Source organism: Pristiophorus japonicus, chromosome Y, assembly GCF_044704955.1.
Source record: "Pristiophorus japonicus isolate sPriJap1 chromosome Y, sPriJap1.hap1, whole genome shotgun sequence".
NCBI lineage: Eukaryota > Metazoa > Chordata > Chondrichthyes > Pristiophoridae > Pristiophorus > Pristiophorus japonicus.
Genome location: NC_092011.1, coordinates 27083885 through 27096183, shown reverse-complemented (window position 1 = coordinate 27096183; position 12299 = coordinate 27083885).

The window sequence follows — 12299 nt, the reverse complement described above, 5'->3', positions numbered from 1 at the left end:
CTCCTCTCTGGGTAAAGATGTCTATATCCCCATCTCACCATTCCCTGGGTAAAGTAGTCTATATCCCCAACTCACCATTCCCTGGTTAAAGATTTATATATCCCATCTCGCCATTCTCTGGGTAAAGATATCTATATCCCCATCTCACCATTCTCAGGGTAAAGGTGTCTGTATCCCCATCTCACCATTCTCTGGTGAAAGATGTCTCTATCTCCATCTCTCTATTCTCTGGATAAAGATGTTAATATCCCTACCTCACCATTCCATGGGTAAAGATGTCTATATCCCCATCTTACCCCTCTCTGGGTAAAGATGTCTATAACCTCATCTCAACGTTTCCTGAGTAAAGATGTCTATATCCCCATCTCACCCATCTCTTGGTAAAGATGTCTATATCCACATCTCACCATTCTCTGGATAAAGATGTATATATCCCCATCTCACCCTTCTCTGGGTAAAGATGTCTATTTCCACATCTCACCATTCTCTGGGTAAAGTATTTATATCCCCATCTCACCATTTCTTGTGTAAAGATGTCTATATCCCCATCTCACCATTCTCTGGCTAAAGATCTCTATATCCCCATCGCACCATTCCCTGGATAAAGATGTCTATATCTCCATCTCAGCCCACTCCAGGTAAAGATGGCTATATTCCCATCTGACCATTCTCTGGGTAATGATGTCTATATCGCCTTCTAAACCCTCTCTGGTAAATATGTCTAAATCCCCATATTACCATTCTCTGGGTAAAGAAGTTAATATCTCCATCTCACCATTCCCTGGGTAAAGATGCCTCTATCCCCATCTCACCTCTCTCTGGGTAAAGATGTCTGTATCCTCATCTCAACCTTTCCTGGGTAAAGATGTCTATATCCCCATCTAAGCCCTCTCTGGGTAAATATATCTATATCCCCATCTCACCTCTCTCTGGGTAAAGATGTCTAAATCCCCATCCCACCATTCTCTGTGTAAAGAGGTTAATATCCCAATCACCCCATTCCCTGGGTAAAGATGTCTATATCCCTATCTTAGCCCTCTCTGGGTAAAGATGTCTATATTACCATCTCACCATTCTCTGCATAAAGATGTATATATCCACATCGCACCCTTATCTGGGTAAAAATTTCTAAAACACCATCTCTCCATTCTCTGCGTGAAGATGTCTATATCCCCATCTCACCATTCTCTGGATAAAGATGTTTATATCCCCATCTCACCATTCCATTTGTAAAGATGTCTATATCCCCATCTCACCATTCTCTGGGTAAAGATCTCTACATCCTCATCGCACCATTCCCTGGGAAAAGATATCTGTATCCCCATCTCACCCCACTCCAGGTAAAGATGACTATATTCCCATCTGACAATTCTCTGGATAATGATGTCTATTTCTCCATCTCACCCCTCTCTGGGTAAATATGTCTACATCCCCATCTCACCATTCTCTGGGTAAAGATGTCTATATCCCCATCTCACCATTCTCTGGCTAAAGATATCTATATCCCCATCACACCATTCTCTGGGTAAAGATGTGTATAACCCCATCTCTCCATTCTCTGGGTAAAGATGTTAATATCCCATCTCACCATTCCCTGGGTAAAGATGTCTATATCCCCATCTCACCCCTCTCTGTGTAAAGATGTCTATATCCTCATCGCAACGTTTCCTGGGTAAAGATGTCGATATCCCCATCTCTCCCCTCTCTCGGTAAAGATGTCAATATCCCCATCTCAACATTCTCTGGATAAAGAGGAATATATCCCCATTTCACCCTTCTCTGGATAAAGATGTATATAATCCCATCTCACCCCGCTCTGGGTAAAGATGTATATACCTCCATCTCACCATTCCCTGGGTATAGATGTCTATATCCCCATCGCACCATTACCCTGGGTAAAGATGTCTATTTCCCCATCTCGCCATTCTCTGCTTAAAGATGTCTATATTCCCATCTCAACGTTCCCTGGGTAAAGATGTCTATATCCCCATCTCACCATTCCCTCCGTAAAGATGTCTATATCCCCATCTCACCATTCCCTAGGTAAAAATGTCTATATCCCCATCTCTCCATTCTCTGGTGAAGATATTAATATCCCCATCTCACCATTCCCTGGGTAAAGATGTCTATATCCCCATCTCATACTTCTCTGGGTAAAGATGTCTATATCCTCATCTCAACGTTTCCTGGGTAAAGATCTCGATATCCCCATCTCACCCCTCTATTTTTAAAGATGTCTATATCCACATCTCACCATTCTCTAGAAAAAGATGTATATATCCCCATCTCACCCTTCTCTGGGTAAAGTGTCTATATACCGATCTCACTTCTCTCTGGGTAAAGATGTCTATATCACCAACTCACCATTCCCTGGGTAAAGATATATATATCCGCATCTCACCCCTCTCTGGATAAAGATGTCTATATCCCCATCCCACCACTTTCTGTGTAAAGATGTCTGTATCCCCATCTCACCGTTCTCTCGTAAAGATGTCTATATGCCCATCTCACCCCTCTCTGGATAAAGATGTCTATATCCCCATCTCACCTCTCTCTGGAAAAGATGTATTTATCCCCATCTCACCTCTCTCTGGTAAAGATGTCTACATCCCCATCTCATCATTCTCTGGATAAAGATGTATATATCCCCATCGCACCATTCTCTGCATAAAGATGTATATATACCCATCGCAAACTTATCTGGGTAAAAATTTCTAAAACCCCATCTCACCATTCTCTGCGTAAAGATGTCTATATCCCCATCTCACCATTCCCTGGGTAAAGATGTCTATATCCCCATCTCACCACTCTCTGGATAAAGATGTCTATATCCCCTTCTCACCATTCTATGGATAAAGATGTATATATCCCCATCGCACCCTTCTCTGGGGAAAGATGTCTATATCCCCATCTCACCCATCTCTTGGTTAAGATGTCTATATCCCCATCTCAACGTTCCCTGGGTAAAGATGTCGATATCCCCAACTCACCCCTCTCTGGGTAAATATGTCTATATCCCCATCTCACCATTCACTGTGTAAAGATGTCTATATCCCCATCTCACCATTCTCTGGGTAATGATGTCTATATCCCAATCTCAACCCTCGCTGGGTAAAGATGTTTATATCCCCATCTCACCCCTCTGTGGGTAAAGATGTCTATATTCCCATCTCACCATTCTCTGCGTAAAGATGTCTATATCCCCATCTCACCATTCTCTGGGTAAAGATGTTTATATCTCCATCTCACCATTCCATGGGTAAAGATGTCTATATCCTCATCTCACCATTCTCTGGGTAAAGATCTCTATATCCCCATCGCACCATTCCCTGGGTAAAGATGTCTATTTCCCCATCTCACCCAACTCCAGATAAAGATGTCTATGTTCCCATCTGACCATTGTCTGGGTAATGATGGCTACATCCCCATCTCACCCCTCTCTGGGTAAATATGTCTATATCACCCTTCTCACCATTCTCTGGTTAAAGATGTGTATATCCCCATCTCACCATTCTCTGGGTAAAGGTATCTATATCTCCATCTCACCATTCTCTGGGTAAAGATGTCTATATCCATCTCACCATTCTCTGGTGAAAGATGTCTATATCCCTATCTCTCCATTCTCTTGGTAAAGATGTTAATATCCCCATCTCAAAATTACCTGGGTAAAGATGTCTATATCCCCATCTCACCCCTCTCTTGGCAAAGATATCTATATCCCCATCTCACCATTCCTTGTGTAAAGATGTCTATATCCCCATCTCACCATTTCCTGGTTAAAGATGTCTATATCCCCATCTCGCCATTCTCTGGGTAAATATGTCTATATTCCTATGTCAACGTTCCCTGGGTAAAGATATCTATATCCCCATCTTACCATTCCCTTGGTAAGATTTCAATATCCGCAACTCACTCCTCTCTGGGTAAAGATGTCTATATCCCCAACTCACCATTCCCTGGGTAAAGATGTCTATATCCCATGTCTCCATTCTCTTGGTATATATGTTAATATCCCCATCTCACCATTCCCTGTGTAAAGATGACTATATCCCCATCTCACCCCTCTCTTGGTAAAGATATCTATATCCCCAACTCACCATTCCTTGGGTGAAGATGTCTATATCCCCATCTCACCATTCCCTGGATAAAGATGTTTCTATCCCTATCTCAACGTTCCATGGCTAAAGATATCTATATCCCCATCTTACCATTCCCTGGGTAAATAATTCAATATCCCCATCTCACTCCTCTCTGGGTAAAGATGTCTATATCCCCATCTCACCATTCCCTGGGTAAAGTAGTGTATATCCCCAACTCACCATTCCCTGGGTAAAGATTTATATATCCCATCTCGCCATTCTGTGGGTAAAGATATCTATATCCCCATCTCACCATTCTCAGGGTAAAGGTGTCTGTATCCCCATCTCACCATTCTCTGGTGAAAGATGTCTCTATCCCCATCTCTCTATTCTCTGGATAAAGATGTTAATATCCCTACCTCACCATTCCATGGGTAAAGATGTCTATATCCCCATCTTACCCCTCTCTGGGTAAAGATGTCTATAACCTCATCTCAACGTTTCCTGGGTAAAGATGTCTATATCCCCATCTCACCCATCTCTGGGTAAAGATGTCTATATCCACATCTCAGCATTCTCTGGATAAAGATGTATATATCCCCATCTCACCCTTCTCTGGGTAAAGATGTCTATTTCCACATCTCACCATTCTCTGGGTAAAGTATTTATATCCCCATCTCACCATTTCTTGTGTAAAGATGTCTATATCCCCATCTCACCATTCTCTGGCTAATGATCTCTATATCCCCATCGCACCATTCCCTGGATAAAGATGTCTATATCTCCATCTCACCCCACTCCAGGTAAAGATGGCTATATTCCCATCTGACCATTCTCTGGGTAATGATGTCTATATCCCCTTCTAACCCCTCTCTGGTAAATATGTCTAAATCCCCATATTACCATTCTCTGGGTAAAGAAGTTAATATCTCCATCTCACCATTCCCTGGGTAAAGATGTCTATATGCCCATCTCACCTCTCTCTGGGTAAAGATGTCTGTATCCTCATCTCAACCTTTCCTGGGTAAAGATGTCTATATCCCCATCTAAGCCCTCTCTGGGTAAATATATCTATATCCCCATCTCACCTCTCTCTGGGTAAAGATGTCTAAATCCCCATCCCACCATTCTCTGTGTAAAGAAGTTAATATCCCCATCTCCCCATTCCCTGGGTAAAGATGTCTAATCCCTATCTTAGCCCTCACTGGGTAAAGATGTCTATATCTCCATCTCACCATTCTCTGCATAAAGATGTATATATCCCCATCGCACCCTTATCTGGGTAAAAATTTCTAAAACCCCATCTCACCATTCTCTGCGTAAAGATGTCTATATCCCCATCTCACCATTCTCTGGGTAAAGATGTTTATATCCACAGCTCACCATTCCATGGGTAAAGATGTCTATATCCCCATCTCACCATTCCCTGGGTAAAGTAGTCTATATCCACAACTCACCATTCCCTGGGTCAAGATTTATATATCCCATCTCGCCATTCTCTGGGTAAAGATATCTATATCCCCATCTCACCATTCTCAGGGTAAAGGTGTCTGTATCCCCATCTCACCATTCTCTGGTGAAAGATGTCTCTATCCCCATCTCTCTATTCTCTGGGTAAAGATGTTAATATCCCTACCTCACCATTCCATGGGTAAAGATGTCTATATCCCCATCTTACCCCTCTCTGGGTAAAGATGTCTATAAACGCATCTCAAAGTTTCCTGGGTAAAGATGTCTATATCCACATCTCACCCATCTCTGGGTAAAGATGTCTATATCCACATCTCACCATTCTCTGGATAAAGATATATATATCCCCATCTCACCCTTCTCTGGGTAAAGATGTCTATATCCACATCTCACCATTCTCTGGGTAAAGACGTTTATATCCCCATCTCACCATTTCTTGGGTAAAGATGTCTATATCCCCATCTCACCATTCTCTGGCTAAAGATCTCTATATCCCCATCGCACCATTCCCTGGATAAAGATGTCTATATCTCCATCTCACCCCACTCCAGGTAAAGATGGCTATATTCCCATCTGACCATTCTCTGGGTAATGATGTCTATATACCCTTATAACCCCTCTCTGGTAAATATGTCTAAATCCCCATATTACCATTCTCTGGGTAAAGAAGTTAATATCTCCATCTCACCATTCCCTGGGTAAAGATGTCTATATCCCCATCTCACCTCTCTCTGGGTAAAGATGTCTGTATCCTCATCTCAACCTTTCCTGGGTAAAGATGTCTATATCCCCATCTAAGCCCTCTCTGGGTAAACATATCTATATCCCCATCTCACCTCTCTCTGGGTAAAGATGTCTAAATCCGCATCCCACCATTCTCTGTGTAAATAATTTAATATCCCCATCTCCACATTCCCTGGGTACAGATGTGTATATCCCTATCTTATCCCTCTCTGGGTAAAGATGTCTATATCTCCATCTCACCATTCTCTGCATAAAGATGTATATATCCCCATCGCACTCTTATCTGGGTAAAAATTTCTAAAACCCCATCTCACCATTCTCTGCGTAAAGATGTCTATATCCCCATCTCACCATGCTCTGGGTAAAGATGTTTATATCCACATCTCACCATTCCATGGGTAAAGATGTCTATATCCCCATCTCACCATTCTCTGGGTAAAGATCTCTATATCCCCATCGCACCATTCCCTGGGAAAAGATGTCTATATCCCCATCTCACTCCACTCCAGGTAAAGATGACTATATTCCCATCTGACAATTCTCTGGATAATGATGTCTAAATCTCCATCTCACCCCTCTCTGGTTAAATATGTCTATATCCCCATCTCACCATTCTCTGGGTAAAGATGTCTATATCCCCATCTCACCATTCTCTGGGTAAAGATATTTTTATCCCCATCACACCATTCTCTGGGTAAAGATGTCTATATCCCCATCTCTCCATTCTCTGGGTAAAGATGTTAATATACAATCTCACCATTCCCTGGGTAAAGATGTCTATATCCCCATCTCAACCCTCTCTGGGTAAAGATGTCTATATCCTCATCTCAACGTTTCCTGGGTAAAGATGTCGATAACCCCATCTCTCCCCTCTCTGGGTAAAGATGTCTATATCCCCATCTCAACATTCTCTGGATAAAGATGTATATAATCCCATCTGACCTCGCTCTGCGTAAAGATGTATATATCCCCTTCTCACCATTCCCTGGGTATAGACGTGTATATCCCCATCGCACCATTCCCTGGGTAAAGATGTCTATATCCCCATCTCGCCATTCTCTGGGTAAAGATGTCTACATTCCCATCTCAACATTCCCGGGGTAAAGATATCTATATACCCATCTTACCATTCCCTGGGTAAAGATGTCGATATCCCCATCTCACTCCTCTCTGGGTAAAGATGTCTATATCCCCATCTCAACGTTTCCTGGGTAAAGATCTCGATATCCCCTTCTCACCCCTCTCTGGGTAAAGATGTCTATCTCCACATCTCACCATTCTCTGGATAAAGATGTATATATCCACATCTCATCCTTCTCTGGGTAAAGTTTATATATACCGATCTCACTCCTCTCTGGGTAAAGTTGTCTATATCCCCAACTCACCATTCCCTGGGTAAAGATATATATATCCGCATCTCACCCCTCTCTGGATAAAGATGTATATATCCCCATCCCACCCCTTTCTGTGTAAAGATGTCTGTATCCCCATCTCACCCCACTCCAGGTAAAGATGGCTATATTCCCATCTGACCATTCTCTGGGTAATGATGTCTATATCCCCTTCGAACCCCTCTCTGGGTAAAGATGTCTAAATCCCCATGTTACCATTCTCTGGGTAAAGAAGTTAATATCTCCATCTCACCATTCCCTGGTTAAAGATGTCTAAATCCCCATCTCACCTCTCTCTGGGTAAAGATGTCTATATCCTCATCTCAATGTTTCCTGGTTAAATATGTCTATATCGCCATCTAAGCCCTCTCTGTGTAAATATATCTATATCCCCATCTCACCTCTCTATGGGTAAAGATGTCTAAATCCCCATCTCACCATTCTCTGGGTAAAGAAGTTAATATCCCCATCTCACCATTCTCTGGGTAAAGATGTCTACATCCCCATCTTAGCCCTCTCTGGGTAAAGATGTCTATGTCACCATCTCACCATTCTCTGCATAAAGATGTATATATCCCCATCGCACACATATCTGGAGAAAATTTTCTAAAACACCATCTCACCATTCTCTGCGTAAAGATGTCTATATCCCCATCTCACCATTCTCTGGGTAAATATTTTTATATCCCCATCTCACCATTCAATTTATAAAGATGTCTATATCCGCATCTCACCACTCTCTGGGTAAAGATCTCTATATCCTCATCGCACAATTCCCTTGGAAAAGATATCTATATCCCCATCTCACCCCACTCCAGGTAAAGATGACGATATTCCCATTTGACAATTCTCTGGATAATGATGTGTATATCTCCATCTCACCCCTCTTTGGGTAAAGATGTCTATATCCCCATCTCACATTCTCTGGGTAAAGATATCTATATCCCCATCACACCATTCTCTGGGTAAAGATGTCTATAACCCCATCTCTCCATTCCCTGGGTAAAGATGTTAATATCCCATCTCACCATTCCCTGATTAAAGATGTCTATATCCCCATCACACACCTCTCTGGGTAAAGATGTCTATATCGTCATCTCAACGTTTCCTGGGTAAAGATATCGATATCCCCATCTCTCCATTCTCTCGGTAAAGCTGTCTATATCCCCATCTCACCATTCCCTGGTTAAAGATGTCTAAATCCCCATCTCACCTCTCTCTGGGTAAAGATGTCTATATCCTCATCTCAACGTTTCCTGGTTAAAGATGTCTATATCGCCATCTAAGCCCTCTCTGGGTAAATATATCTATATCCCCATCTCACCTCTCTATGGGTAAAGGTGTCTAAATCCCCATCTCACCAATCTCTGGGTAAAGAAGTTAATATCCCCATCTCACCATTCCCTGGGTAAAGATGTCTAAATCCCCATCTCACCTCTCTCTGGGTAAAGATGTCTATATCCCCATCGAAACATTACCCTGGGTAAAGATGTCTATTTCCCCATCTGGCCATTCTCTGGGTAAAGATGTCTATATTACCATCTCAACGTTCCCTGGGTAAAGATATCTATATACCCATCTTAACATTCCCTGGGTAAAGATGTCTATATCCCCATCTCACTCCTCTCTGGGTAAAGATGTCTATATCCCCATCTCCTATTCCCATGGTAAAGATGTCTATATCCCCATCTCACCATTCCCTAGGTAAAGATGGCTATATCCCCAACTCTCCATTCTCTGGTAAAGATGTTAATATCCCCATCTCACCATTCCCTGGGTAAAGATGTCTATATCCCCATCTCACACTTCTCTGGGTAAAGATGTCTATATCCTCATCTCAACGTTTCCTGGTTAAAGATCTCGATATCCCCATCTCACCCCTCTCTGGGTAAAGATGTCTATATCCACATCTCACCATTCTCTGGATAAAGATGTATATATCCCCATCTCACCCTTCTTTGGGTAAAGTGTCTATATACCGATCTCACTCCTCTCTGGGTAAAGATGTCTATATCACCAACTCCCCATTCCCTGGGTAAAGATATATATATCCGCATCTCACCCCTCTCTGGATAAATATGTCTATATCTCCATCCCACCTCTTTCTGTGTAAAGATGTCTGTATCCCCATCTCATCGTTCTCTCGTAAGATGTCTATATGCCCATCTCACCCCTCTCTGGATAAAGATGTCTATATGCCCATCTCACCATTCCCTGGGTATAGATGTCTATATCTCCATATCGCCATTCTCTGGTAAAGATGTATATATCCCCATCTCATCATTCTCTGGATAAAGATGTATATATCCCCATCGCACCATTCTCTGCATAAAGATGTATATATCCCCATCGCACCCTTATCTGGGTAAAAATTTGTAAAACCCCATCTCACCATTCTCTGCGTAAAGATGTCTATATCCCCATCTCACCTTTCTCTGGGTAATGATGTTTATATCCCCATCTCAACATTCCATGGGTAAAGATATCTATATCCCCATCTCACCATTCTCTGGGTAAAGATCTCTATATCCCCATCGCACCATTCGCTGGGATAAGATGTTTCTATCCTCATCTCACTCCACTCCAGATAAAGATGACTATATTCCCATCTGACAATTCTCTGGATAATGATGACTATATCTCCATCTCACCCCTCTCTGGGTAAATATGTCTATATCCCCATCTCGCCATTCTCTGGGTAATGATGTCTATATTCCCATCTCAACGTTCCCTGGGTAAAGATATCTATATACCCATCTTACCATTCCCTAGGTAAAGATGTCTATATCCCCATCTCACACCTCTCTGGTTAAAGATATCTATATCCCCATCTCTCCATTCTCTGGTAAAGATGTTAATATCCACATCTCACCATTCCCTGGGTAAAGATGTCTATATCCCCATTTCACACCTCTCAGGGTAATGATGTCCATATCCTCATCTCAACGTTTGCTGGGTAAAGATTTCGATATCCACATCTCACCCCTCTCTGGGTAAGGATGTCTATATCCACATCTCACCATTCTCTGGATAAAGATGTATATATCCCCATCTCACCCTTCTCTGGGTAAAATGTCTATATGCCGATCTCACTCCTCTCTGGATAAATATGTCTATATCACCATCTCACCACTCCCTGGGTAAAGATGTCTATAACCCCATTTCGCCATTCTCTGGGTAAAGATGTCTATTTTTCCTTCTCAACATTTCCTGGCTAAAGATGTCTATATTTCCCCACTCACCATTCCCTGGGTAAAGATATATATATCCGCATCTCACCCCTCTCTGGATAAAGATGTCTATATCCCAATCCTACCCCTTTCTGTGTAAAGATGTCTGTATCCCCATCTCACCGTTGTCCGGTAAAGATGTCTATATGCCCATCTCACCCCTCTCTGGATAAAGATGTCTATATCCCCATCTCACCTCTCTCTGGTAAAGATATCTATATCCCCATCTCACCTCTCTCTGGTAAAGATGTCTATATCCCATTCTCACCATTCTCTGGATAAGATGTATATATTCCCATCGCACCCTTCTCTGGGTAATAATTTCTATAGCCCCATCTCACCCCTCTCTGGATAAAGATGTCTATATCCCCATCTCAACGTTCCCTGGTTAAAGATGTCTATATCCCCATTTCACCCCTCTCTGGGTAAATATGACTATATGCCCACCTCACCATTCACTGGGTAAAGATGTCTATATCCCCATCTCACCATTCTCTGCGTAAAGATGTCTATATCCACATCTCACCATTCTCTGGGTAAAGATGTTTATATCCCCATCTCACCATTCCATGGGTAAAGATGTCTATAGCCCCATCTCACCATTCTCTGGGTAAAGATCTCTATAACCCCATCGCACCATTCCCTGGGTAAATATGTCTATATAGCCATCTCACCCCACTCCAGGTAAAGATGATTATATTCCCATCTGCCCATTCTCTGTGTAATGATGTCTATATCCCCATCTCACCATTCTCTGGGTAAAGATGTCTATATCCCCATTTCACCATTCCCTGGGTAAAGATGTCTATATCCCCATCTCACCCCTCTCTGTGTAAAGATGTGTATATACACATCTCAATGTTTCCTGGGTAAATATGTCGATTTCCCCATCTCACCCCTCTTTGGGTAAAGATGTCTATATCCACATCTCAACATTCTCTGGATAAAGAGGAATATATACCCATTTTACCCTTCTCTGGGTAAAGATGTATATAATCCCATCTCACCCCGCTCTGGGTACAGATGTCTATATCCCCATCTCACCATTCCCTGGGTAAAGCTGTCTATATCCCCATTTCACCATTCCCTGGGTAAAGATGTCTATATCCCCATCTCGCCATTCTCTGGGTAAAGATGTCTATATTCCCATCTCAAATTTCACTGGGTTAAGATGTCTATATCCCGATCTCACTCCTCTCTGGGTAAAGATGTCTATAGCCCCATCTCACCATTCCCTGGGTAAAGTTGTCTATATCCCCATCTCAACATTTCCTGGGTAAAGATGTCTATATCGCCATCTCGCCATTCTCTGGGTAAAGATGTCTATTTTTCCATCTCAACGTTTCCTGGCTAAAGGTGTCTATATCCCCAACTCACCAATCCCT